At 39.3% G+C, this 27,546-nt stretch overlaps 1 pseudogene; it reads left to right on the top strand.

Moving 5' to 3' along the window:
- On the top strand, positions 1-27,546 carry LOC117200570 (40S ribosomal protein S6-like; annotated as a pseudogene).

Raw genomic sequence — 27,546 nt, 5'->3', positions numbered from 1 at the left:
ATGAGCAAACGCTGTTCGAAAAATGGCCCCAATAGATTTGATGTACGTGGGGTCGTCACAAACTTTCAATTTATAAGAAACACAGTATCTGTGAAGTGCAATAAAGTGAAACACAAGAAAACAAGGTATGTCTGGATAGTATGGTTTAAGCAATTTTTGTTGTCTGTCATGGAATGATGATGATAGATATTACTTAATTGTTGATAATCTCGTGTTAAATAATTGGCTTGGTTAGGACTGTGGACAGTGGCTGGGAGAGTTTTCCTCTGCTTGAAATTAACTTATTTTTATTGAATCTGTGACCTTGGCTGTGTTAGTTGAATACCCCATGAGAAAGTACTTTGATTAGACAGGCAAGTTCAGGAAAAAGTGACTCTAAAGGCCCAACAGTATTAATGTTGGCTCTCCCTCACAGGCAGTATAACTCTTAACAAGTCAATTGCTTTACAGCAACCAGAGTGTGAGATCATTCATAAATTATACAAATTCTCACAGTGGCAAAGTGAAATTTACCTGTAGGGAAAAACACAAATGTAAAAACGTTTCCTGTAGTCTAATTCTGTTTGTAGCAAGATAGAATGATTGACCTCATCTTCTACCACTATTATACAACCCCACACCAACACACACACACACACACACACACACACACACGCAACACTTTGACTAAATACCCAAAGTGATTTCAAGCAACTCACAGAGTATAGACTCAGTAAGCAGTAATTAAGAGCAATGAATTTATTTCCTTTATTTCTTCCTTTTAGTACATTCTAGACTCTGTTTTTAACCTTTCAATATCACTCACTTAATTAAGAAAAACGACCCCACATTTCTTTTACGTAATACACCACTCCTTAGCAAATATAAGGGGATCTTGGCATACAAGGCTATTGTTTTCCTTTTCACTGATCTTCCTCTCTAGAACCAAGGAACATGAATCGCAATTACTTTATCCACTGAGAAAGGAAAGTTTAAATCAGTGCTTTTATGTATAGGGCTACATGAGGCTTTTAGATCACTAGATGAAACTAAATGCCTGACTTAAAAAATAACTGAGTTTACAGATACTACCAGAATTTTACTAGCGTTTCTGTTTATCTGTGGTTTAAAAAAAAAAAATAATGCCAGGGCTTCTGGTGAAATATAGATGACCCTTCGTAGACCTGAGTCAATGTCAAATATCTTATTTTCTCTGGAGCTTCTTGTGTGGTCAACTGTAATTGCTATTCATAGACCCACAGGGCAGGCTTCCAGGTCCAAAATGTACACATTCTACAGTTTGACCCTTCAAGGTGCTGTAAAAACATAAAATACATTTCTTTGGAGAAAACTCTCTGCTACAGCATGGTCCCTTGAACTGTCCAATTTGATCTGTGATTCCTGCTGAGATATGCATTACATCATGGTCTATTTTCAGCTTGTTACATTAATCAAAACCTATGCCATTTATTAAACAGCTTCCTGCAGCTCAGGCATTTGAAATGCAGAGTGCCAGCACGCGGCTGCCAAGCACCGTGAAGGAAAGAGGTGGGCTGGATTTAAGTAATGTACAAATTGAATTTCAAGTGACTGAGCAGCCTCTTTATCTCTTGGTGACACAACCAGGGACTGTAGCAGCGTTCTTAAGGAAATGAAACCCAGAGCCATGGTTCAATCATGGGGTGGTTACCAAGCCTCTGCCCAGCAGTCCTTCCGGAACTGCTGATGAATGTGACCTTTGCAAAAATGCACAAAGCCTTGAGTTCTGCACGGTTAACCTTTACAAGCTGGAACCCCTCTGTGAAACCTACCCACAGCAAAGGGACGCTTCAGAATCAAAACAGACACATACACATTTCATGAAAGAGCGACTACAGACACGCACATGCTCACGCGCATTCTCAGAGGATGAAGACATTGAACCATTTTCAATGATTCTCTCAACTGTGTGTTTCCAAGCATTTACACTCCTCTTCCTTATGAGCAGGAAAGTACCAGAACTCGATGCAGTGTCAACTCTGTACTTAAATGCATTCGCTCCATTTCAGAACTGCCTTGACCGGAATTGGTGGTGGGAATGGAAATTATATGTGTTCAGGTTTGAGAAGAGTCACTGAGACCCTTCGTTCACCATTAAATAATGATCGTGTGCACATGTTGAGGAGAAGGGGGTGGGTATTAAATGGACAGCCTCGATTTCCACTGTTGGTCTACCTAAGAAAACCATTGTGCTGTGATAGCATCTCACCACGTTGTTTTTTCCAAACGTATTGGATATTCACTGTGAGGAGCAGGTAGGATGAGCATTATGAGAGTGACTATGTCAATATTCTTAACCGGTTACAGTAGTGAATCAAACTTCCTTTCTATGGCTTCTTCCTGATTTTAATAGAATTTTGTTTTTAAACAAATCTAATTTTTCTCATTATTAATAAGTTGATTCAGATGACATTAATCAGTAAGGAAAAGTAAGTTACACTAACTTATCTAATCCTCTTGTAATGTCTACTTCTAGTGGTAATTTTTTTTTTTTTTTTTTTTTTTTTTGCGGTATGCGGGCCTCTCACTGTTGTGGCCTCTCCCGTTGAGGGGCATAGGCTCCGGACGCGCAGGCTCAGCGGCCATGGCTTACGGGCCCAGCCGCTCCGCGGCATGTGGGATCTTCCTGGACCGGGGAATGAACCCGTGTCCCCTGCATTGGCAGGCAGACTCAACCACTGTGCCACCAGGGAAGCCCGGTAATATTTTTTATATCATACTTTTCTCTCAACTAAGTTCTTTACTACCTGATCATGTGATTTGCCTAGCAAGCCTATGAAGTAATTAGAATAGGGTAAGCTATTATTATTGATGAGAAAACTAAAGTCCAAAGAGGATAAAGAGCATGCCAAAGGTCAGCATGGCAAATCACTAGTAATCCTGGAACGTTAACCTCTCTTTCCTGTGATTTCTATGAACCATGAGGGCTATGGCAATAAGGATATGGGGAAACCAGTGACTTCAAAAGACACCTTGATTCATCTTTATAGGGTCTCGAGCTGCAGCTTCCTGTCCACTGTATTCACTTCAGAATCCTTGTCAAAGTGCAGGAAACCCCTGATCCTCAAACACCCAGCTTAGAAATGACCCAGCCATGCAAACACCCGCTTTCTGGCTGTCTGTTTACTGTCAACTGATCAACCGTGGGGAAACAGTGGGGAGGGTGTAGGGCAAACTTCTAGAGACATCAAGTGAAAAAAAAAAAAAGTGGGAGGGAGGATACACTGTAAAAGAATAAAGAAAGAGCAGGTGATCCCCAAAGTCATTCATTCATTCACTCACCCACCATGGGTTAGGCAGGAAAAATGCAAGTTATCGAAATTCATGAACCCTTTTTAGTCCTTGTGCACTGCACTAAGTATTGAGAACATAGACCCAAGATGTGTCTACAAGTAACTCTAAGCAAAGAATGAGTGAGAAGAATGGTATTTGAAAAGGACAAAGCAAATTAGAACACAGAAGTTGGGAGGTTTATTTCTGTCTGAGGTAACCAGGGAAGGCTTTGTGTCCAATGATGGGGCTGTGACGGATAAGCTGGACTCAGTAAAATCCCAGTTCTCAGAAGTCACGCTAACGTGTTATTACTCCCTTGAGTCCAATTTTCAGCCCAAAAGGTTTTGTGGGGATTCTGGTTACTTTCATAAAATGTAAAATACATAAAGCAATGGACATTGTATAAGGCAAAGTCATACCAATATGTTAGGACCCTCTGTGTACCAGGTGTATATTATCACTCATCTTTACAACTGTTTCCCAAGGTAGATATTCTAATATTATTTTACAGATGGAGAAACTGAGGCTCAGAAAGGCTAAGTCTCTTGCCATCACCAGTAAGTGGGAAATGAATGCAGTTATTTTCGAGCAAAGTGTCAAACACACAAATGGTCTTATAGTCCTAACGTGTGCAGATAACCTAGCCCTGCTGGTTACTTGGCTGGCTACAGTGTGCTGAATCTTCCACAAAAATATTTTGAGATGGTGAGCTACCGTCAGTGTACTTGACCCCTTTAAAGCTTTCATGTATAACGCAAACTTTTCCAAAATACGTGTTCTTTTCTGTAAGACAGTGTCCCTTTGATTTTGGCTAAGTATGGTTTCCCTCCTTCCCTGTTCAATACGGGGGCAACTGCCTCAAAGACATGATTTAGCTGAAGTTAAAAATAAGGGGGGAAAGGGTATAAGTAAATGTGAAGGCTGATCCTACTTGAACGAGAGGTGATTGTCCCAGGGAAAAGTAGGCGATTCTTTTTTTATTTTATGCTGTCAACTCTGGCCTATGTCTTTAGAGGCACCTAAGGCCTTAGTGTATTAACTGTTCAGACTTTTGATTTCAAAAGATTACTTCTTCCTAAAGGCTGACCCAGGGCTTGGCTGTGCTGCTTTAAATTCGGGTCTCTAAGAACTGAGCAACTTTCTTTGAGCCTTCAAAGTAAAGCCAAATGCTCCATCCTCAGCCGGAAAGTGACTTTAATTAATTCTGGACGACCTTTAGGTTGAAAAGCAAAACACTGCCCCGAGCTTTTTTAGAAAGGTTAGGTTGTACCTTTTCCCTCTTACTGTGATGAGTTTTGAGAAACACATGTGTGTTTCTCACACAAGTCTCTGCTTCCTGCATTCTTGTAGATGAGCATGTTCTTTAATAAGGGCAAAACAAAATAAAACAAACAAGCCAAAAAGCCCTGTTTGTAGCCAATTAACTTCTCAATTCTAGCTAGAACTAAACCACAGTATAAAATCTTCCGTAACAATAAAATATGACTAAAGACCTCATCAATTCTCATTTAGCAAAAGCTTCCTACTGGACCATCTTTTTCTAATACTTAGGAATTCCATTATTTCTTATTTCAGTGAACATGTTAGGAAAAAAAATTAAGTGAAATGGGATTAGGTTTGCCATTTGTCATTTACTCGGAGCAGAATTCTGGTCTGACATGTGGGCAACTCATACCCAGAGCTTAATGCTTTTAGTAATTATAAGGATCATGTAGAGTATGTTGATTGGTGGGGGGAAAAATTCTTTATTAACTGCTCAGAAATAGTTAATTCTTCATTAGTCAGAGCACTGCACTAGAGGCTGCAGCCTGTGAACCATGGATTAGAGTTTATGATAGTAATAACCTCCCTGAAAAAACATTTGTTACTATACTTAATGACCAGATTTTAGTGCATTAACCTTCCTTGGGAGGTCAACTAACAAAATGGATGTTAACTGCTGGTAACAACCAATTCCTCTGAAATTAATATTTAGATGCCTTTGGTGTCAAAAAACCTTCCTTCCATATCAGGGCATTAAAAACACTTCTAAATTATTAATAGCAGGCAGGATTCAATGCCTCAAAGATTTCCATGCCAATGTTCTTTATCCTCGGCCTCTTCCTATTTTCTCAAACAGTTCTCTTCTGCAGGAACAAGGAAGGCATTCAGGGAAATTAGGTCTCAGAAATGCATGTGGGTCAACAATGCACTGCAGTTTGGAAAAGGTCACTCTTTAAGTTCAACAGAAATAAACATAACAGGAGTGTGAAAGGCGATGCTGAGAGCACTGGGAACCCGACGGGGACAAACTCCCCACCAGGCCTGGGCTCCGGAGCCACGGCCCTCTCACCACCTGTCAGGAACTCCCTGCCGACACATTTTTGCATCCCTTCTGTGACTGACCTCCTGGCTCATCTCTTCAGCCCCTCCCCCTGCCCTCAAATTGGAAACAAACCACACTTATGTCAAAACAACTCCTGAACTATTTCCTTCCCAAGCAACCCCAGAATATAAAACATGTTCTGAAAAGCTGCACCATTCCCTGGAGAAATTTTATGATTTGGTTATTGCAGCGTGTGCTGCTCCTTGGCCGGGGTAGCCTTGAGTCCTTGCCAAACAATGAAGCATTGCTATTATTAGCCTTCCTATTCAATGGCCACAAAACAGTCCCTGTTGCTATTTTCAGACTGTGTTCTTCTGGTGTAATAGGGCCGACGTTGCACCAGGAGGGCAGAGTAGCTGTCTATTGCCAAAACCTGCACAGTGGTATGAATGTGAAAATGTTTTCATGGGGGTATTTTTAGGCAGAGGTGAAATACAGATAGAGAGCCAAAGCCCAGCCTGCTGAAAGCTCTGCTAGTTTCAACAGAGACATACCTACTGGCCTTGGGAGAGCGCCCCTGGGACCTCAGTGATGAAGCTGCTGTGTTTAATAATTTCCTCAAATCCCATGAAGGCAGTGACAGTCCTGACTCAGTCATTTACATCAGCCCAGGTACAGGCACAAAGTGATAAACCAATATCATACAGAGCTGCAACGGGGATGATAAGGGTGACCATGCAAAATGCATGTACATTATAAAAGGGCCTTTCCCTCATGGCCTGGTCAGTTACAAACCCAGCAGCAGTGTTTCCAGAGCTGTAATTGATATAACATTGTATCAGTGTCAGGTGTACAACTTAATCATTCAATATATATTTGTGAAATGATTACCACAGTAAGTCTAGTTAACATCCATCCCCGAACAGGGTTACAATTTGTTTTCCCTTGTGATGAGAACTTTTAAGATTTATTCTCTTAGCATCCCACTTCACCCATTTTACTCACCCCCAACCCTGCCTCTGACAACCACTAATCTGTTCTCTGTATCTATGAGTTTTTTGTTTTTTTTTAAAGATGCCACATATAAGTGTGATCATACAGTATTTGTCTTTCTCCGCCTGATTTATTTCACTTAGCATAATTCTCTCAAGGTCCATCCATGTTTTCACAAATGGCACTATTTTATTCTTTTTTATGGCTGAATTACATATATATATATCTCCATATATATATACACACACACATACATATGTCTGTCTGTCTGTCTATCATCTATCTCACATTTCCTTTATCCATTCACCCATCAGTGGATACTTAGGCTGTTTTCCATGTCTTGCCTATTGTAAATAATGCTGTAGTTAACATGGGGATGCATATATCTTTCCAAGTTAGTGTTTTCATTTAACTTTGGCTAAATACCCAGAAGTGGAATTGCTGGATCATATGGTAGTTTTATTTTTGGTTTTTTGAGGCACCTCCATACTGTTTTCCAGAGTGTTTGAAACAATTTTCACTCCCAGTAACAGTGTACGAGGGTTCCCTTTCCTCCACATACTTGCCAACATTTGTTATTTCTTGTCTTTTTGATAATAGCCATTCAAACAGGTATAAGGGGATATCTCATTGTGGTTTTGATTTGCATTTCCTTGACGATTAGGGAAGCTGAGCATCTTTTCATGTACCTGTTGGCCATCTGTGTATTTTCTTTGGAAAAACATCTCTTCAGATCCTCTGCCTACATTTTAATTGGGTTAGGTTTGTTCTTGTTGTTGTTGAGTTGTATGAGTTCTTTATATAATTTGGATATTAGCCTCTTATTCAATATGATTTGCAAATGTTTTCTCCCATTCCATAGGTTGAGTTTTCATTTTGTTGATGGCTTCCTGGACTGTACAGAAGCTTTTCAGTTTTGATGTCTTCCCACTTGTTTGTTTTTGCTTTTGTTGACTTTGCTTTTGGAGTCAGATCCAAAAAATCATCCTCAAGACTGATGTCAAGGAGCTTACCACCCATGTTTTCTTCTAGGAGTTTATGGTTTCAGGTCTTATGTTCAAGTGTTAAATGCATTTTGAGTTAGTTATTGTGCATGGTATAAAATAGTGGTCCAGTTTCATGCTTTTGTATGTGGCTGTCCAGTTTTCCCAACACAATTTATTGAAGAGACTGTCCTTTCCTCATTGTATATTCTTGGCTCTTTTGTTATAGATTAATTGACTGTATAAACATAGGTTTATTTCTGGGTTCTCTTCCATTGATCGAGGTATCTGTTTTTGTGCCAAAACAATACTGTTTTGATTACTATAGCTTTGTAATATAACTCGAAATCAGTGAATGTGATGTTTCCAGTCATCTTTCTTTCTTTTTGTTTGCTTATTTGTTTGTTTTTTTATACTGCAGGTTCTTATTAGTCATCAATTTTATACACATCAGTGTATACATGTCAATCCCAATCGCCCAATTCAGCACACCACCATCCCCAACCCACCGCGGTTTTCCCCCCTTGGTGTCCATACATTTGTTCTCTACATCTGTGTCTCAACTTCTGCCCTGAAAACTGGTTCATCTGTACCATTTTTCTAGGTTCCACATACATGTGTTAGTATATTTGTTTTTCTCTTTCTGACTTACTTCACTCTGTATGACAGTCTCTAGATCCATCCACGTCTCAATGAATGACTCAATTTCATTCCTTTTTATGGCTGAGTAATATTCCATTGTATATATGTACCACAACTTCTTTATCCATTTGTCTGTTGATGGGCATTTAGGTTGCTTCCATGACCTGGCTATTGTAAATAGTCCAGCAATCTTTCTTAAGATTGCTTTGGCTATATGGGGTTATTTGTGGTTCCATACACACTTTAGGATTGTTTGTTCTATTTCTGTGAAGAATGCCATTGAAATTTTGATAGGGATGGCACTGAATCTGTGGATTGCTTTGCATAGCATGGATAGGTCATTCTTGTTTCTTTCTGATGGATACTTTTGTACTATTGGAAATTTAGTACAGACAGGGGTCCATTAAAATTTTGGGCCTGTTTTCATTTGAAAACACGATTTGCTATCTGACCACTCAGCTAGGACAAGTAAATCAAGCAATTTAAATTTAATAGCTAGATTCTTCATTACTTTGGGAATAATTTCTAATCGAAAGGCTGCAATGCCATTGCATATATATTATTCCTCCTTTCAATTGTTGCTGCTTTTCACTTTTTTTATATTGTCTTAGGAAAGAAGTATTTGCAAACAGTAAATAAGCAATTCTTTCTTTTAAACCATGACAGATTTTGCAGATTCAGTTGCTAAAATTTCAGATGATGGTATCTCTCTCTTAAGGTTTGGTGTTTTACTTTTTCATTTAAAAATACAAATTAAACAATTAAACTTTTTATAAATTCAGTGAAAAAGACAGGATGTTATCTTGGTTTTTAAAATATTTTTTTGCTAGACGTTTTTTCTTAACAGAGGCATTTAGAAAAAGATCTCTTTCCAAATATAAAACTGAAATATGAACTGTTGACATTCTCCCCTGCCACCCTTTCTCCCACGGAAATATCAGTTATATTCTGCTGGTAGCCAGCTTTCAGACATAGTGTTCTGAACTGGTAGGAATGATGAAAATACAGTTATTGTCTTGCTCTGCTTTATCTCTAAACTGATAAGGTTTCTGAAAGCTATTTAATTGTCCTGTGAATCATTAACTTCATTACGTTTACAGAGAATATGTTATCTCCCCTGATTCTTGGGAACTGTGGATCCTTCATCAGTGACCTGGAATGGTTGCTATGTGCAATGCAGCTAATGTACCTGTGCAATTTATTAGTGCCAGGTAGAGTTTTAAATCAGCATGTTGATTGTGGTGTTGTTCACTTAATGAACTTCCATGCACTGCTTCCTGAAAACCCTTTTATGGTTTCTGTTGGCTCCATATGGCATTCTGATGAGCTTACACTTCTCCTTAAGTGCTTCTATATCAGAAAACAAGAGCAAAGCTAAAACAAAGTGAGTCATCTGGTTTTGTCTTTGCTTTCACTGCATGAGATAATGTGGAGGTGTTAATTACAAGACTTCACTGAGTCTTGACTAATAACAGTGTGCAAACAAATGCATGTCAGGCTCAGCCACAGAAATGCTTCTACTAATAAGGTAAAACTAGCAATTAGAGCTGACAATGAAGTAATACTTTCCGCTGAATATTCATTAATGAAGTTCTTGTTTGGGAGAAGGGAGGCTTCTGATTGTCCAGATGGATACCTAGAATAGGAACCCTGGTCATTCCTTTTAAATGAATTAACCACCATTTGGTGAGCCAGCACACTGGATTAATTCCCTTTTGTACTAACGCACTGACCCTTTGCTTCAAAGGCAGAGCCCTGATGACCACTGAGATCCCTCAATCCGTGACCTTGGCATAATAGGGACAAATTGAATTCCCAGAAGGAGAAAAATGATAGTGACCACAGAACATCACGAACAGCGGGCTGGAGACACAGCATGTTTTATTTAAATTCTTCGCTACAGCTCCTAGGGTTTCAGGGAGAAAAAGTGTGATTAGCTTACCTAACCCAGTCATGTCACTTCATCTGATGTTTTCCTTTTTTTCCCTTTTCCCTTTCCCTTTCCTTCCCTCCTCTTGTCTCTCTCATTTAGAGAGCAGTTCTGACATACTTCTTTAAGCACACAAGATCCACTGTTTTCATGTCAAAAAAGACACCTCCCAGGAAAGAGAGCTTTGGGCACTGACGGCTCTTTCATACTCTGCACCGTTATTTCTTTTTCATTTTTTAGTTACTTTTTATCAGAGTACAGTTGATTTACAATGTTGTGTTAGTTTCAGGTATACAGCAAAGTGAATCAGTTACACATATACCTGTTTTTTGTTTTTTTTTTTAGATTCTTTTCCCATATAGGCCATTACAGAGTACTGAGTAGAGTTCCCTGTGCTATACAATAGGTCCTTATCAGTTATCAGTTTTATATATAGTAGTGTGTATATGTCAATCCCAATTTTCCAATTGATTCCTCCCCCCTGCACCGTTATTTCTGATGCCAGATCACGAGCTATACTACCCAGGTGATATATGCCTTTTTGGCATTTCTTAGTAAAGATGCCCAAATGAGAGACTCTACTGATGAAAGCATTTCCCTTAGGGGACCCTTTAAAAGCTCTCTATATATTTACAGAAATACAAAGGGGGATGTATATTTTTTGGATTGGGAGAATACAAAATCTTCCACTGCAATAAACCGTCAACATATCAAATTTTTAGAATGGATCATGACCTGGGTAAAATAAAACAACCTTCTGTCTTGACTTCCTTGACAGCCCAAATCCTAATTTGGTGGAAGTGACTCTGCCCTGATTTAGAAAGCCACAGTCCCAGCCTTCTTTGCAGTTAGAGGTGGTCACATAACATACATCTGGCCAATGGTATATAAGAGGAAGTTACTCAAAGCTACTTAAAATAGGACAGTAGCTGCTGAGAGGCACAGATTTTGTTCTGTGTGTTCTCCTGTAGTAGCCGGAACCAACTAGCCAGTCTGCACTAGACCATGAGAAAAAAGTGAAGAGAATCATATATTCAGAGCAATAACGGTGCTCTGTACTTCTCCTGATGTAAGGCATTCCTCCTTCCTCCTCCACATTATGCTAGTAATTTTCAGTTCTCTGATTTGCACAGCCAAATGTAACTCCTAATTGAAATAGACTATGGTATCAGAACCATTGGGGGGTGTGGGCAGGAAAGGATGCTTCAAGTAATAGAACCTAAAATGTTTAATTTGCTTAATGGAAGAGGTGGGATAATGAGGGCACTATTGCAGGGGGTAAAGCTGGATGACCCATATTAAACAGGGCAAAACATTTTTTCAGACTCTAGGAACGCTGTCTACTGACTCCTAAGTAATACAGAACGTTGGCATGTGTTGGACCCTTCTTGCTGCTTTTAGCAAAGCCCTAAGGGACTGATGAACTAATTCAGTACACACACAGTCTACAAACAGATGCGGAAGCAAAGACAGCGCTGCTAAGAGAAGTGCTTTTCTCAAGACTTACAATCTAAGTTGTTTGAGAATCTCAAAAGCTGGAGCCTTTTGATAGCTAGGATCAATGTTTGACGGCTGGAAATGAAACTCAAAATATAATGGAAAAGAAAAACAGAAGCTTAGTTCTCTCTCCTGTAATAGTCTGAGCGTAAGCCAGAAAGCCGTGAAGTGCATCACTCCAAGGTGCATTTCTACCTTACTGCTTCTGCATCTCTTTGTCACAGAGATCCAACATGACTCGCAACCACTTGGGCATTTCAGCAGGCAGGAGGGGAAAGAGGGAAAGAGAGGGTACCCTCTTCCCTTTAAAGGCATACTCTGGAAGTTGCACACATTATTTCTGCACATAACTTATTTGGCAGAATTTAGTTATATGTCCACTCCCAAGCACGAGGTCTTTAATCTGGGCCACATGTGCTCAGCTAAAAGCCATGGGTTCCATGACTATGGAACTGGGGGAAGAACTGACACTGCCTCCCTTGTAGAGTTGAATATCCAGCTTCTCCTCTACCTCAAGTGGAAACCATCTAAGCTGAAGACCCTACTCTGTTTTCCTCCTCTGATCTCCTTCTGAAAATCCAGCTTTGAAAAGCCGCCTACACCAATCTTAAATTTTTCATGCTCCACGTTAAAAAAAAAAAAAAGCAATGTAGGGCTTCCCTGGTGGTGCAGTGGTTGAGAGTCCACCCGCCGATGCAGGGGACACGGGTTCATGCCCCAGTCCGGGAAGATCCCACATGCCGCGGAGCGGCTGGTCCCGTGAGCCACGGCCGCTGAGTCTGCGCGTCCGGAGCCTGTGCTCTGCAACGGGAGAGGCCACAACAGGGAGAGGCCCGCGTACCGCAAAAAAAAAAAAAAAAAAAAAAAAGCAATGTAGCTTTAATAAGATAGCAATACTTTGTATTTATATTTCACTCTTCCATTGGGCCAAAGGGTTATAGTGTTGGAATGCTCTTTGGCAATTCCAATCAGGAAAAACAAAATCTAAAAAATCTTTTGAAGATATCTAGGATAGTGGAAACGTCTCAAGATTTAGTTCTAATTAGCCTCTGAAATAATGTTCCTGGCAACTCTATTGCATTAACTGAGTTCAGATCAGGCATGCTGGGACATTTTCTTCTGTTTTGAATGAGGTCCATTGCTAATTCTCTAATCAATGAATGAACACTCCATTTGTCAAATGGCATAATTGCCATTCAATGAATATAATTCATAGCTAATTGTTAAATAGGAATAATTTGCTGTGACTTGACTAGGTTGTATTCCTTGACTTATGGGACCATCTAATTAAATAGTGGAAAAATCTTTTTTAAACCTATATTTTGGAGAAAAACTTGGCAATATGTTTTTGAAATCACACATGGGATGGATTAATTGATTCAAACATTATGTGAACAAGTATGCTGCTACAAGGATGTTCATTGAAGCATTATCTACAATACCAAAAAATTTCAAGCAACTTACCTATCCATCTACAGGGGATTAGTTAAATAAAATATATTATATCTATGCTAAAAAACCAAAAAGTTATGCAACCCTTAAGATAAGGAGATAGGTCCATGGGGAAAGATATTCAAGATACAATATTAAGATTTAAAAAATTATAAAACAATATGTATAGTTCAAGTTCATTCGTGTAATACAGAACAAATCAGGAAACATACACATATAATTGCATATGCATGGAGGTTTCTGGAAGCATATACAAGCAGCAATTAATAATGCTTACAACTAAATAGTGGACTGGTTGTCCTGGTATGAGGAATGAAAGTCTCTTACCTTTTACATTATAAACCTTCTGTATTTGTTGAAATTTTTACCTTAAATGTGCATTCGTTTTAAATTTTAAACAATTATTAAAACCTCTAAAAATAATTTTGTTCCAATGTATATTGTCTTTAAACATTTCATAGAGTATACAGCGTAAGGAATTATTGAACGAGTGTCTAAATTGAATTCTGCTTCCCTTTGTTTTATATTGATTAAGAGCCTGCTTCCAGACAATTTACTGTATTTGTTTAGATAACATAAAATCTGATACTGATTTGTTTCATTTGTACTCTTGCCCCAGAAGCAAAGCCACTGTAAAGGCACACCATAAGATCTTTCAGTAATGTATTTTTTAAAAAAATTTTAATTTAATTTAATTTTACTTTTTTTGCGGTACGCGGGCCTCTCACTGTTGTGGCCTCTCCCGTTGCGGAGCACAGGCTCCGGACGCGCAGGCTCAGCGGCCATGGCTCGTGGGCCCAGCCACTCCGCGGCATGTGGGATCTTCCCGGACTGGGGCACGAACCCGTGTCCCCTGCATCGGCAGGCAGACTCTCAACCACTGCGCCACCAGGGAAGCCCTCAGTAATGTATTTACTATGTTGCAAATTATTTTCTTTTTTTCTAAATTTTACTTTCACAAACGGTTTCAAAATTAGTGAAGTTTGTCTTATTTAGCAGTTTTGGAATTCACTGGAGAAAAATGAGAAATGTTCTTCGTCTCAAACTAAGCTTAATCCCTTTCCTTATAACTACGAAGCCCTGGCCAGAACCTGCCAAGGAAGAAATCGTCAGTAATTTCCTACCTTATCTGCAAGGTGAAAAACAGATGAAAGGAGCTGATGCTCACTTTGACAGCTCACAAATTTATTTTAAAAATTTCCCCATTTATCAAAATGAAAAGTGCTCAATCAACTGGGCCTCAAATTTCAAACAAGTTTGTGGTAAGTACAATTTCTGCTCATTTTAAGAAAGAGTACATTCTTCTTAAGGGGAACACAAGGCTGAAGTCTGCAGGAGCATGAATTTGAATTTGATTGCTGTATGAAATTGTATGAAATCAATAAGAAGGCCCGATTTCTCTAGCCTCAGGGGGTCATAGGTCACAGCAGAGAAATGTTTAATTCGTAGGAGCTCACGTAACAACCACACTTATCATTATGGTAAAAAAAAAAACAATGATTGAGGCTATGTCCTATAAGCTACTGTGTCCTAGGCCCTCTGCCTGCAAAGGGAGAAGACAAACTGTCATCTGAGACTCTATCACCTAGTTGGAGGAGACCAGATTTTGCTATGGAAATTCTTCATAACGAAAAAGTTTTATGTTGCTATACCACAGTATTCATTTCTGAACTTCAGAAATTGAGAGCTTAGCTATGTTATAGAAAGACTCCTCCACATGAATGTGATAAATGCTTTTTAAATCTAATTTGCAAACAGAGAAGGGTAAGAATGGCTGAACAATAACAGAACTTATCACGATAGGCACCTACTCTGAGTTCCACCCTTCACAGACATTCTCTCTAAACTTCACATGGATCCTGCAAAAATGGATACTATTAGTTTCATTTTGCAGAGGAAGAAACTGAGGTTATGCACCAGTTAGCGACTGAGTCAGGAATCAAACCCCAAGCACAGGTTCTTTGAACCTCTGAGCTCTAATGCTTTGTACTCCTAATGAAGGGAAGTGGAGATGGGGAGGGGGTAGGGAAAACCTTTACATTCTTTTTTTCCTCCTGAAACCCTTTAAAAAGACAGACAGGACAAAAGAAGAATGCGTGTTCTATATGCACGATTCTTTGCCGCCCTCTGACGAAGTACCTCAAAAGCTAAGCTTCTATCAATCCTGGAGAGATAGGATCGGTGGAGCATTAGTGATGGAATGAATGGTTGAAAAGAACGGCGGTGACCAAAGAAGTTTTTATGCAGAGAAAATCCCAAATCTGGAGCAAAGCCCTCCTGTTCATTTTATCTCACAAAAGGCAGGTAGCGCTGCCTGTTAAGGTAATGCATTACTACACTATTTGGAAAAACTACAGTTCTAATTAGACGAGCAAATAAATGTTCATTTCAATTTATTAATATAGCTGTAGGCCTTGTTACACTTTATCTCTTGGTTCTGAGACCAATCCATCTCGAGCTGGGAATCATTGTGGGGAAGTAACGGGTTTTAATAATGGATACAGGCAGTGAATTATTCAGGCAGATGGGAGCAAGCCTTGATGCCTTCACTCACTTCTTTAATTAACTGTGAGATGCTGACGAGTCTGGGCTGTCTGGAGGCTTTCTAAGTTCATCTCCATCAGAACTGTGAATTTTTCTTGAGCCATGGATATGTTGTGTTCTGGCTCATCCATATCTGAGAAAAAGGAATGCCCGTTCTCCTGTCACCATTTTGTCTTATGGTCTGAATTTCTTTGTCTGCTTCAATATTATTTTCACGCAACTTTTTAGCAATGAACATTTTTCTTGATAAAACCCACACCTTCGTTTGACTGCCCCTCTGGACACGACTTTAGCTAAAGAAAATCCAAAATATTTCAATCCTGATTTAAGTCTGGGAACTAACCCATAAACAAAACAAAATCCGGTTCTGGTCACTGAAGCCCATTTGCTTGGCTTAAAGCCACTTGTTTTAATGGCTTAGAAAGAAAAGAACTGCTAGAAAAGAATTTTTACAGTCTTCATTTGACAGAGCATCAAACAAACAAAGCTAAAACTCTTATGAGATGCAGATTGCATAATTTGCATGGAACAGGGTATATTAGTTATGGAGCTTTGCAATGTGCCCTAGTGGTTCCTGTAAATAAAAGTTCTAAATGATGGAACATGGCCTTGTCCAGTGAATTTTCTCCTTTGCTTAACACAGATTTTCTGAGTGGGAAATACAGCTTATAGACTTTGCCCCAGTGTAAATCAATGGATTTGCTCTGAACATGTTAATAACATGTTAGATAACCGATTGCCCTTATTTGGGCAATCTACTTTGCCATTACCTGTTACTATGAAAATTTTGTTTCAAAAGTGCACATAAGCTGCTATACAACCATTTACTAATGCTGTGACAGGAGAGTTCCTCTTTCAGTTTTGTCACAGCAGAGAGAAAGTAAGGATCTGGGGGAGGTCTGAGCTCACCACTTCTTGGTAGAAATTGAATCACGATTTCTATAAATCAAAAGTCATGTTAAAAGCGCTGTGAAGTAAACAATGATGTATACGAATTAGCAGCATGACTGTAGTCAATACAAATCAAAGTGGCTTTATGAACATATTGATGTTTTCGGCTCTTCTAAGGTTGAATACATTTAAGTGTTTATCCCCCAGGGCATTGTTGGTTTAAATGAATCTATTTACTCTGAGACCAGACCACAGTTGCAGCTGGAGACACAAACTATCCACACTGACCCAAAGGTGGTTCTGACCCAAACCCAGTGACCCCATCTGTGTCCAGATGCTCATGGTAAACTGAAATTAAATGAACGACACTCAGGACAAAGACACTGTATAAAAAAGTGGCTACGTTTGTGTTCGGTTTCCTTATATATTAATTTCAGTTTGGAGTCTCTTGGAATGCAACACAAAATTTTTTTCTAAGGATTTGGCCCAATAGCACGCGTCTGGATGTGAATCCTGTATCAGGATTTAACTTAAACTATGCTCTTGAGAGACTGATTCTGTATCTTCAAGTTGCATCAATACATCCTGTTACGGGATATTGACTAACTCAGTAGGTACCATAGACATATCTTGCTTGTCTGAAAGGAAAGTTTATTTTTATATCCAAATATCATGTTTTAAAAATCAGATAATGCAGGCATCCTGTTAGGATTTACTAGATTAGCTAAAGAACACAAAACATCAGATTGTAATTAGATGACTACAGAGAAAAAACATAGGATGCATATTTCCACAAAATATCTGGCATCCTTCAGCATATTCAAAGTAAAGATAAGTCATCTATTTTGGCCTCTCTGTGGTTTAGAAAAGGATTCCTTTGCACAATGGCTACACATTGGAATTCATCTCGCTTTTCTGAGAATATTACAGCATCTCACTATGCCTCCAAAAGGACCAGCCTCAAAATTATCAAGGGCACTTACATAGAGACCAGCAGTTAGAAAGAACACAGAAATGAAACATAGACTGATAAGTGGGTGGAAGTCATTCATCTTTTAAAGCCCATTAAAAAAAAGAGAATTTTAAATTAAAATGTCTACAATAGGTTCAACACCTCTCTCTCAGCCCCTCCCCTCCCTTTGTCACGGAACAGCATTCAAGTGTGGGAATGTTTCTCTTAAACATGTGTAAATCACACATTTAGTCATGCTCCAGGCAGGAGCCCCTACCAAGGGGTCCAAGGGGAGGGAGGCAAAGGATATTAAATACTAGTCCAGCAGTGTGTTAATGAAACATTTACACAAGCATTTTGTGTGGTTATAATAAAAAGGGGGACCTCTTTCACGGCACCCTTTCATTACTTAGCACAATCTTTAAGAGGATTAATGTTGGGGGAGGTAGGGGTAAGAATGTGCTTATCAGTTGAGTCTCAGGATCAGTAATGCCGAGTTCTTAATAGATTGCCTCTGGATTTGGGATTACTGCCGTGCAAATTCTTCCAGGCTTTCAATAGAATAGAGAGCAGTTTGTTTTCTCCCCTCCGATGCGGAGAGCTATTGACTTCGTGATGAAATGACCTGGTTTATTTATTTATTTATTTACCTCAGTTTATTCATATTCCTCCTTCCTCTCCTCTGTCACTTCAAACAGACAGACTTATTTATTTATTTAGGCTCCTGGTGGCTGATGCATCAATATACGCATTCATGCCACTGTTACTCTGATTAAGAAGCAGCTAAGGAAGCAAGTTTAATAGCAACCAACTGACTTTTATGACATTCATATCAAGAAAAGGAAGTTACTGACAAGGCAGATCTACATTTTAGAAGTTGTTCGTTCTCTGCATCTCATTTTCTGAAAGGTTTCCAAACAGCTCAGTTAAACTACATATTTTGGAGGACACTGAAGCTTGTAAGTGGCCCTTTTATTTTTCTGGGGAGTTAGAGGCAGCTTTTGTTGGCAGTCTCCTGAAAGAGTACAGCACTGATGGATCATGCTGCCTGAGGTCCCGTGGCTTCTCACTATTTTTAGCACAAGAAAGATGTTAGTTGAAACAGTGTACAATGGACTAATCAGCCATAATAGAACTCACACTGTTTTTTACTTCACATTGCACTTATTATGTGCCTTGAATGTAAACAGCTCTTTGCTCTGACAAAGATGGCAGCTTGCCATGGTGGGATTCAGTCTTCTCTAAAGCTCAGTAAACATTGAATAGAAACAAGCCTGAGGACTCTGAAAAAGCAATTGTTTGAATGTATGTCACTTGCAGCCTTAGACAAAATTATTTTTGTTCCTTCCATCCTTTACTCTCCACCTCCTTCCTCAAATTAGCAAGCATTCACATACACCAGTTATCTGTGTATGAAAAATTATTTTGATCATTTCTCCACCCACATTTAAAGAATCAGAAAATCACATTTTACATAAAAGGCTTGAATGATGACACCCTGTACAATTTACACTCATTGTGAAACATGTGCAACTTAATGTAATAATATAAAGCTTGATCACGTAAGTAAATTGAAGTCCCTTTAAAGTATGATAAGAGAGATTCCGATTCTATTTAAAATTATACCCAGCACCAAAAGGAAGGTTATTTTTTTGTACCATCTGTATCTGCCATTAGCAGATTCAATAGTTTGCTCTCAAAACAGATTTAGAGCAATTTACTATAAAGTAAATTGTTGTTGGCCAGCCTTCCTACATTGTTATCATCCCATGATTTTCCAGCCATGTTGGCTTATTTAAAAGTATTTTGAATTATGATCACAGTAATACATGCCTATGACATAAACAATCAAATAGCAGAAGAGGGTTTATAAAGAAAACTATCCCTTTCCCACATAGCCCTTTCCATGCTCAGGCCCATTTCCAGCAACAATTTTTAACCTTTTTGGTTTTTTAGCTCTTCTGGGAATTACCTTCTAAACTCTAAATAAATAATAGGCTTATAATGGTTATTCTTGACTCATTCAACGAATGAGTCAACAAATATTCATTGTGTGGTAGGAATGTAAATTGGTGCAGCCACTGTGGTAAACAGTATGCAGGTTTCTCAAAAAACTGAAACTAGAACCATCATATGACCCAGCAATTCCACTCCTGGGTATATGTCCGAAAAAAACAAAAACACTCATTTGAAGAGATATTTGCACCCCATGTTAGTAGCTGCATTAGTTACAATTGCCAAGATATGGAAGCAGCCTAAGTGTCCATGAATAAATGAATGGATAAAGAAGATGTAGTACATATATACAATGGAATGCTACTCAGTCATAAAAACGAATGAAATTTTGCCATTTGCAGCAACATGGATGGACCTGGAGACCATCAATCTAAGTGAAATAAGTCAGATAGAGAAAGACGAATACTGTATGATACCACTTATATGTGGAATCTAAAAAATACAACAAACTAGTGAATATAACAAAAAAGAAGCAGACTCACAGATATAGAGAACAAACTGGTGGTGACCAGTGGGGAGAAGGAAAGGGGGAGGGGCAATATATGAGTAGGGGATTAAGAGGTACAAATTACTATGTATAAAATAAGTCAAATACAAGGATATATTGTACAACATGGTGAATATAGCCAATATTTTATAATAACTATAAATGGAGTATAACCTTTAAAAACTGCGAATCACTACATTGTCCACCTGTAACTTATATAAAATTGTACAGTAACTGTACTTTAATTAAAAAAACCCAAGTATTCATTGTGTGCCCACTATCTGTCAAGCTCTCTTCTAAGACTGAGATACAAGAGTAAACAAAACAGACAAAAGTTCCTGTTCTCATGGAGCTTATATTCTATTAGGGTGGTGATGAGGAGAGTTAAGTAATAAACAACATCCATGAACAATTTCTACAGTATATTCTAAAGTTAAAACTGCTACTGAATAAAAGAAATGGGAAAGGTAGGCAAAGGGAGCACTGAGGAGGAGAGGTGGTTTGCAGTTTAAAATAAGGTGGTCATTCCATCTAGAGGGGTGGGATAGGGAGGGTGGGAGGGAGGTGCGAGAGGGAGGGGATGTATGTATACATATAGCTGATTCACTTTGTAATACAGCGGAAACTAACACAACATTGTAAAGCAATTATACTCCAATAAAGATGTTAATAAATAAATAAATAAATAAAATAAGGTGGTCAGTGATGACCTGAGAATGTGATATTTGAGCAAAGACATGATGGAGGCAATTCAGTAATCCACGAGAATATCTCAAAGGAGAGTGAACGGCAAGTGCAAAGGCCCTGAGGCAGGAATATGCCCCCGCAAATGATACAAATTAACTTATTTACAAAACAGAAATAAAGTCACAGATGTAGAAAACAAACTTATGGTTACCAAGGTGGAAAGGGTGGGGGAGAGGGATAAATTAAGAGCTTGAGATTAACACACACATACTGTTATATATAAAATAGATAACCAACAAGGACCTACTTTACAGCACAGAGAACTCTACTCAATACTCTGTAATGACCTACATGGGAAAAGAATCTGAAAAAGAGTGGATATATGTATATGTATAACTGATTCACTTTGCTATACACCTGAAACTAACACATTATAAATCAACTACAGTAAGTCCCCTACATACGAATGAGTTTCATTCTGAGAGCACGTTTATAAGCCCAGTTCATTCCTAAGTCCAACAAAGTTACCAGAGGTACCCAACTAATACAATCGGCTATATATACTGTACTGTAATAGGTTTACAATACTTTTTACACAAATAATACCAAAACAAACACAAAATATAAACAGTTTTAATCTTACAGTACAGTACCTTGAAAAGTACAGTAGTACAGTACAACAGCTGGCATACAGGGGCTGAACAGGCAAGAAGAGTTACTGATTGGATGAGGGAGAGAAGGTGGGAGATGGTAGAGCTAAAGGACAGTCAGCAACAGGAGACAGAGGGCAAGCTGCAATTTCACTCACACCTGACGTTGATGGAACTTTGCATGTTCGCATCTTTGAAAGTTCGCAACTTGAAGGTTCATATATAGGGGGCTTACTGTATACGCCAATAAAAATTATTAAAAAAAAAAAAAGAAATAAACAGCAAGGAGACCAGCTTGGCTAAAGCAGAGTGAACAAAGAAGACCGTGAGATGGGGCCTGTGAAGGAAAGCGATTGGGAGGTCAATCATGTAAGGACCCCACTGAATTTTACCCAGCAAGAGATGGAAGTTACAGGAAGAATTTGAGTGGAGAACTGATTAAATAGTATCTAAGTTTTTGCTCTATTGAGGAAAGGATGTACGCAGACAAGAATGGAAGCAGGAAATTGTTTTGGAATGTCTATGGTGATCCAAATAAAAAGAGAAAACTCAGAATGGGCTAATGGCAGGGGAAGGGGTAAAGTGGTCAGATTCTGGGTGTACATTGAAGCGTACATGATTTTCTGACAAATTGGATTTTATAGAATGTAAGAGAAAGACTTTGCCTGAGCTACTATAAGGAAGGGGTGGCCCTTAACGGAGATAAGAGAGACTGAGGTAGAGTGGGTTTTGGGAGGAAGATGTGGTTATGGACACGTTCAGTGTGAGATGCCTTTTAGACTTTGAAGTGATGATAACAAATAGACAAGCAGAAATAAGAAGCTGGAGTTCTGAGGTGAGATCTATAGTATACATTTGCATTTTTGGTCACTAGCATATATATAGTATTTAAGGTCATATGACTGGATGAACTCACTAAGGGAATGAGACTAAAAAGCAAAGTCCCAAGACTGAGCCCTGGAACACTCCTGCAATAAAAGGTTAGATAATGAGGAGAAACCTGAAAAGAAAATGGAAAGAAGTGAGGTGGAAAGAAGTGAGGTAGGAAGAAAACCAGGAGAATACTGGAAGAAAGGAAAGTAGAAAAGTAGACTAATAAGTACATAACAGGCTCACATGATTCACAGTAATATACCCATGTTAGAGAAAGAATTATGAAGAGAATGGAGATCTTGCAACCAAATAAAAGGTAGCACTAAAAATATTATATGAATAGCTTTTATTCAATGATAAATAATCATATGAATAATGTTTCATTAAACATTAGAAGCATTCCCTTTAGAGCAGGGTTCCCCAACCCCCAGGCCGCAGACCAGTACAGGTCCATGGCCTGTTAGGAACCAGGACACAGCAGGAGGTGAGTGGCGGGTGAGCGAGTGAAGCTTCATCTGTATTTACAGCCGCTCCCCATTGTTCGCATTACCGCCTCAGCTCCTCCTCCTGTCAGATCAGCGGCGGCATTAGATTCTCATAGGAGCGCGAACCCTACTGTGAACTGCACACGCAAGGGATCTAGGTTGTGTGCTCCTTAAGAGAATCTAATGCCTGATGATCTGAGATGGAGCTGAGGCAGTGATGCTAGTGCTGGGGAGCGGCTGAAAATACAGATTACCATTAGCAGAGAGGTTTGACTGCACAGAGACCATAATAAATCAATTGCTTGCACACTCGTATCAAAACCTTATCAGTGGGCTCCCCTGGTGGCGCAGTGGTTGAGAGTCCGCCTGCTGATGCAGGGGACACGGGTTCGTGCCCCGGTCCGGGAGGATCCCACATGCCGCGGAGCGGCTGGGCCCGTGCGCCATGGCCGCTGAGCCTGCGCGTCCGGAGCCTGTGCTCCGCAACGCGAGAGGCCACAACAGTGAGAGCCCCGTGTACCGCAAAAAAAAAAAAAAAAACCTTATCAGTGTGTGGCAAGTGAAAACAAGCTCACACTGATTCTGCATTATGGTGAGTTGTATAATTATTTCATTATATATTACAATGTAATACTAATGGAAATAAAGTGCACAATAAATGTAATGAGCATGAATCATCCCAAAACCATCCCCTCCCCACCCCGTCCATGGGAAGAATTGTCTTCCACGAAATCAGTCCCTGGTGCCACAAAGGCTGGGGACTGCTGCTTTAGAGTTTAGAATCAGTATTCTAAAACTGTCTGGAATAAAAGAAAATATACGTAAGATAACATTGCTATGTACTAGTAATAATCACTTTTAAGTATTATGAAACTCAACATCAGCAGAGACTATATACACCAAAGAGTAGCTTTAACAAAGAATGTGAGAGATGCGAATGGATAATATCACAATACTGTTTTGAGAGGTATAAAAGTTAAAAAGATTTAATAGAGATACACGTTTATTTGATTATGAACTGTAAGACTGGATACTGGAAAAATGTCGATTTCCCCTAAATGTGTGGGTTTATTATAATTCAAAACAGAATTTTGATGGGCAAATTTTGGGTACAATAATGATCAAAAGAGCACTATCTGTAATAGCCATCAAACTATAAACAATTCAAATGTCCATAAATAAGTAAACAAACAAATAGTATGTTCATTTAATGGAATAATATATAGCAATGAGAATGAATGAGCTCTAACTATTGACAATGATGGCGATGAATCTCAGTAATATAATACTGAGCAAAATAAGGCAAACACTAAAGAGTATGTACTTTATGATGCCCTTTATATAAAGTTCTGAAACAGATAAAAGTAATGTACGATTCCCAGAAGTTTTGGAAGGGAATCTTTAGCTCTGGTGATGTTTCATTTCTTGATTTTTTGGCTGCTGGTTACATATTGTGTCCATTTTGTAAAAATTCGTTGAAATTACATTTGTAATTTGTGTACTTTTTATATGAATATTTGACTTTGATAAAACTTTAAAAATACCAATAGTTTTAAAAAATTGGGCATACTGATTTAACCATTTGCTTGTAATTGCAGACAATAAAAAAGTAGTTTCTAGTTTGTTCAGAAAGGAAAGTAATAATGAAAAACTGTATAAAATGTATAAAAAATCAGAAATGAGAGGAATATTCTGGCAACAGCTAAGGATCAATGGACAGAATACAACATTTGGTTGAGAGGAAAGATAATTCAGTAGGGGAAAGGCATGATCAATAAATGATGTTGCATTTTCAAACCTACCTATGCAACTGGGTACAACCATGTGATCAGATTTTAGCTAATGGGATATAAGTGAAATTGAAAAATACCACTTCCAAGTCTTGCTGCTCAAAGGATTGGGCTTCTGGTCCTTCTCTCCTGTCCTTCTAATTTAGAGAAGGTCAGATTTAAACAATTGCCTGAGATGCAGCTGTTTAAATGGGAGCCGCTGGTCAAGAATAGCAGAATCACCTTCCTAGGCTTGGCCTGTTAACTGTACAAGAAGTAAACTTCTAGCTTGTTAAGCAAATAAGCAAACAAACAAAAAATACAAATAAAGCTGCAAGTGCTGGCTGTTCCTTTAGGAATATATCAGTTACCTATTGCTGTATAACCAATTACACCTAAACGTAAGAGCTGAAATCTACAAACATATATCATAATTTCTTTGAATAAGGAATCTGGGGAGCAACTTAACTGGGTACATTTCACTCAATCAAGATCCCTCATGAGGTTTCAGTTGAGCTGTCAGCTGGAGCTGCAGTTATGATCCAGACTCAGCTGGGCTTGAAGGACCTGCTTCCAAGCTCAGTCACTTGGTGGCTGGCAGGCTTCACCTCGTCACAGGCTGTTGGCTAGACAGTCTGAGCTCCTCTTGTTCTATTGGTTTGAGGGCCTGAGCTCCTCGCCACCTCGCGTGGTTCTCCCATAGGGCTGCTTGCAATAGGCTGCTTCCTCCCCGTCAGTGTAATAAGTGAGCCAAGAGAAAGGGCGAGAGAGAGCTCAAGACAGGACCTGCAGTTATTTATAATCTAATATTGAGCTACTGAGTCCAGCCCACACTCAAGGGGAGGGGGTGACACAAAGGCATAAAAGACAAGAGGCAGAGATGTTCAGTGCCACCTACCACAGGAAGAAAAATCAGGTTAGATCCTCACTTAACACCACACCAAAATAATTTGCAGATGAATACAAAATTGAAATATAAGAAGTCAAGTCCTTCTTAAAAATAGAACCAAGTCTATGTGAATGTTTCTCTAGTATCAGGATGGGAAGAACAGCTAAGCTTAAAAGCATGGTAGCTCCTGTCACAGGCTGGGTTTTCTAGGAAGCAGACACTGAAATGGGTTAGAAGGTGAAAGCCTCACTGGTAGGCAACAGTGTGAAAGGTAGAGAGGAGGAAGCAGGATCGGGCAGGGAATGTGGATCTGAAAGAAGTCGGTTAGCCCCAAGGGGAGCTCCGGAGCCAAGATTTCCCATTAGATCCGTCCCAGTCTGGGTAGACCAGCTAGGCCCTTGAACAAGTTTCTTGTTCTATATATGGTTAGGGCTGCCTTGAGAACAAGAGCAATCATGGCATGAAAGCTGAGGAAGATCAAGAAGGAACTTATAGCTGGAGGTTGTCCACCAGCTGTACCATTTAACTGGGCAACAAGTCCATTTTTGAAGATCTGAGCTGAGCGTCTAGGTCTCTGCCACAGTCTACCCCTTGCGGCATTTAGACACAGCGCTTCAAACACTTGTGCAGAGCAGCTCCTTAGGGCTGGAATGGGCTTCTTTTCCTGAGGAGGAACTGCCCTCAGGCTCCTGCTCTAGGCCAGAAATACCCATTAGAGGGATCATGCACTGGGCAGAAATGGCCAAGCTTCAGTGCCTCTTTACTGGCTGAAGATGATCCTGAAAATAGTGGGCCCTCAGCTCAAAAGCGGAGGCAAAACCTAAAAGGCTAACAGCTAGCGGCTGAAGCTAAGCACACGCCTGGTCACGTGGCAGGGAGTCCTTTCTAGGAGGGCTGTCTGAGCAACACACAGTCACAAAAGAATATACCAAAACAATTTTTTTTACTTCACAAAAACATAATCCTCAACATGCAAATATATAAAACATAACAGGAAAAAAAACCATGACATGTTAATATCATAATTTCATAAAAGGCTAACGTCCTATCAGAACATCAGTCTTTAGTAAAGTCCATAGTGTATGTACTGTATATGATGAATTTAACATATTGTTAAACACTTAAGACATAAGTGAATACTTAGAACAAAGCTCTCAAACCCAAATAAGTATAATTAACTAATAGATATGAACAAATATTCAGCTGGCCTCCCAAGTAGTCAAATGAATGCAATAAAGTTTTATTAAAGCAATAAAAAAGTTTTGGCAGCCTATCGAATTTCCAATTTTTTAGTAAATGATTTAGTTTTGGCAAATGAGCTTTAAGTTAGACATTTGCACATGCCTGGCAGGAGTGTCAATTCATGTTTCTGTAAATCAATTTGGCATCAGGTTTTAGGAGTTGTAAAAACAAATCCTTTTACTCAGTAATTCTACTTCAAGAGTTTATCATCTCTGCTGTGTCTCAGAGGCAAGCAACTGCTTCAAGACAGAGCTGAACATCTCTTTCCCAAACATGGGCTGCCAGAAACTCACTGAAGTGGACAACAAAGGCAAACTTTGAGCCTCCTATGAGAAGCGTTTAGCCACAGAAGTTGCTGCAGATGCTCCGGGTGAAGAAGGGAAGGGCTATGTGGCTGGAATCAGTGGGGATGACAAACCAGGTTTCCCCACAAAGCATGGTAGACTAGGAGGACTAGAGAAAGCAAGCACAAATCCGTTCAGAGGATGCACTGTGGATGCCAATCTGAGTGTTCTCAACTCGGTTACTATTTTAACCAATAATAACCATTGGAAAAAGATATTCTTGCACTCACTGATACTACTGTGCATCATCACCTGGGGCCCAAAAGAGCTAGCTGAACCCACAAACTTTCCAATCTCTCTAAAGAAGATGGTGTCTGCCAGTATGCTGTGCAAAGCTCCTGAACAGAGAAGGTAAGAAACCTCGGTGCCCAAGACTCAGTGTTACCTTATTCCCTGTGTCCTGCAACACCAACGTCGGCTTGTTGCTCTGAAGAAACAGGGTACTAAGAAAAATTAGGAAGAGGCCACAGAATATGCTAACCATTGGCCCAGAGGATGAAGGACACCAAAGAAAAACTCCAGGAACAGACTGCCAAGAGATGGAGGCTGTCCTGTCCGACAGCTTCTACCTCTAAGTCTAAGTCCAGTCAAAAACAAGCTTTTCTAAGAGTAAGAAATAAATAA

This window comes from Orcinus orca, chromosome 3 (genome assembly GCF_937001465.1).
Source record: "Orcinus orca chromosome 3, mOrcOrc1.1, whole genome shotgun sequence".
NCBI classification, from domain to species: Eukaryota; Metazoa; Chordata; class Mammalia; order Artiodactyla; family Delphinidae; genus Orcinus; species Orcinus orca.
Note: the sequence above shows the minus strand (reverse complement) of the source record. Positions and strands in the feature narration are given on the sequence as shown.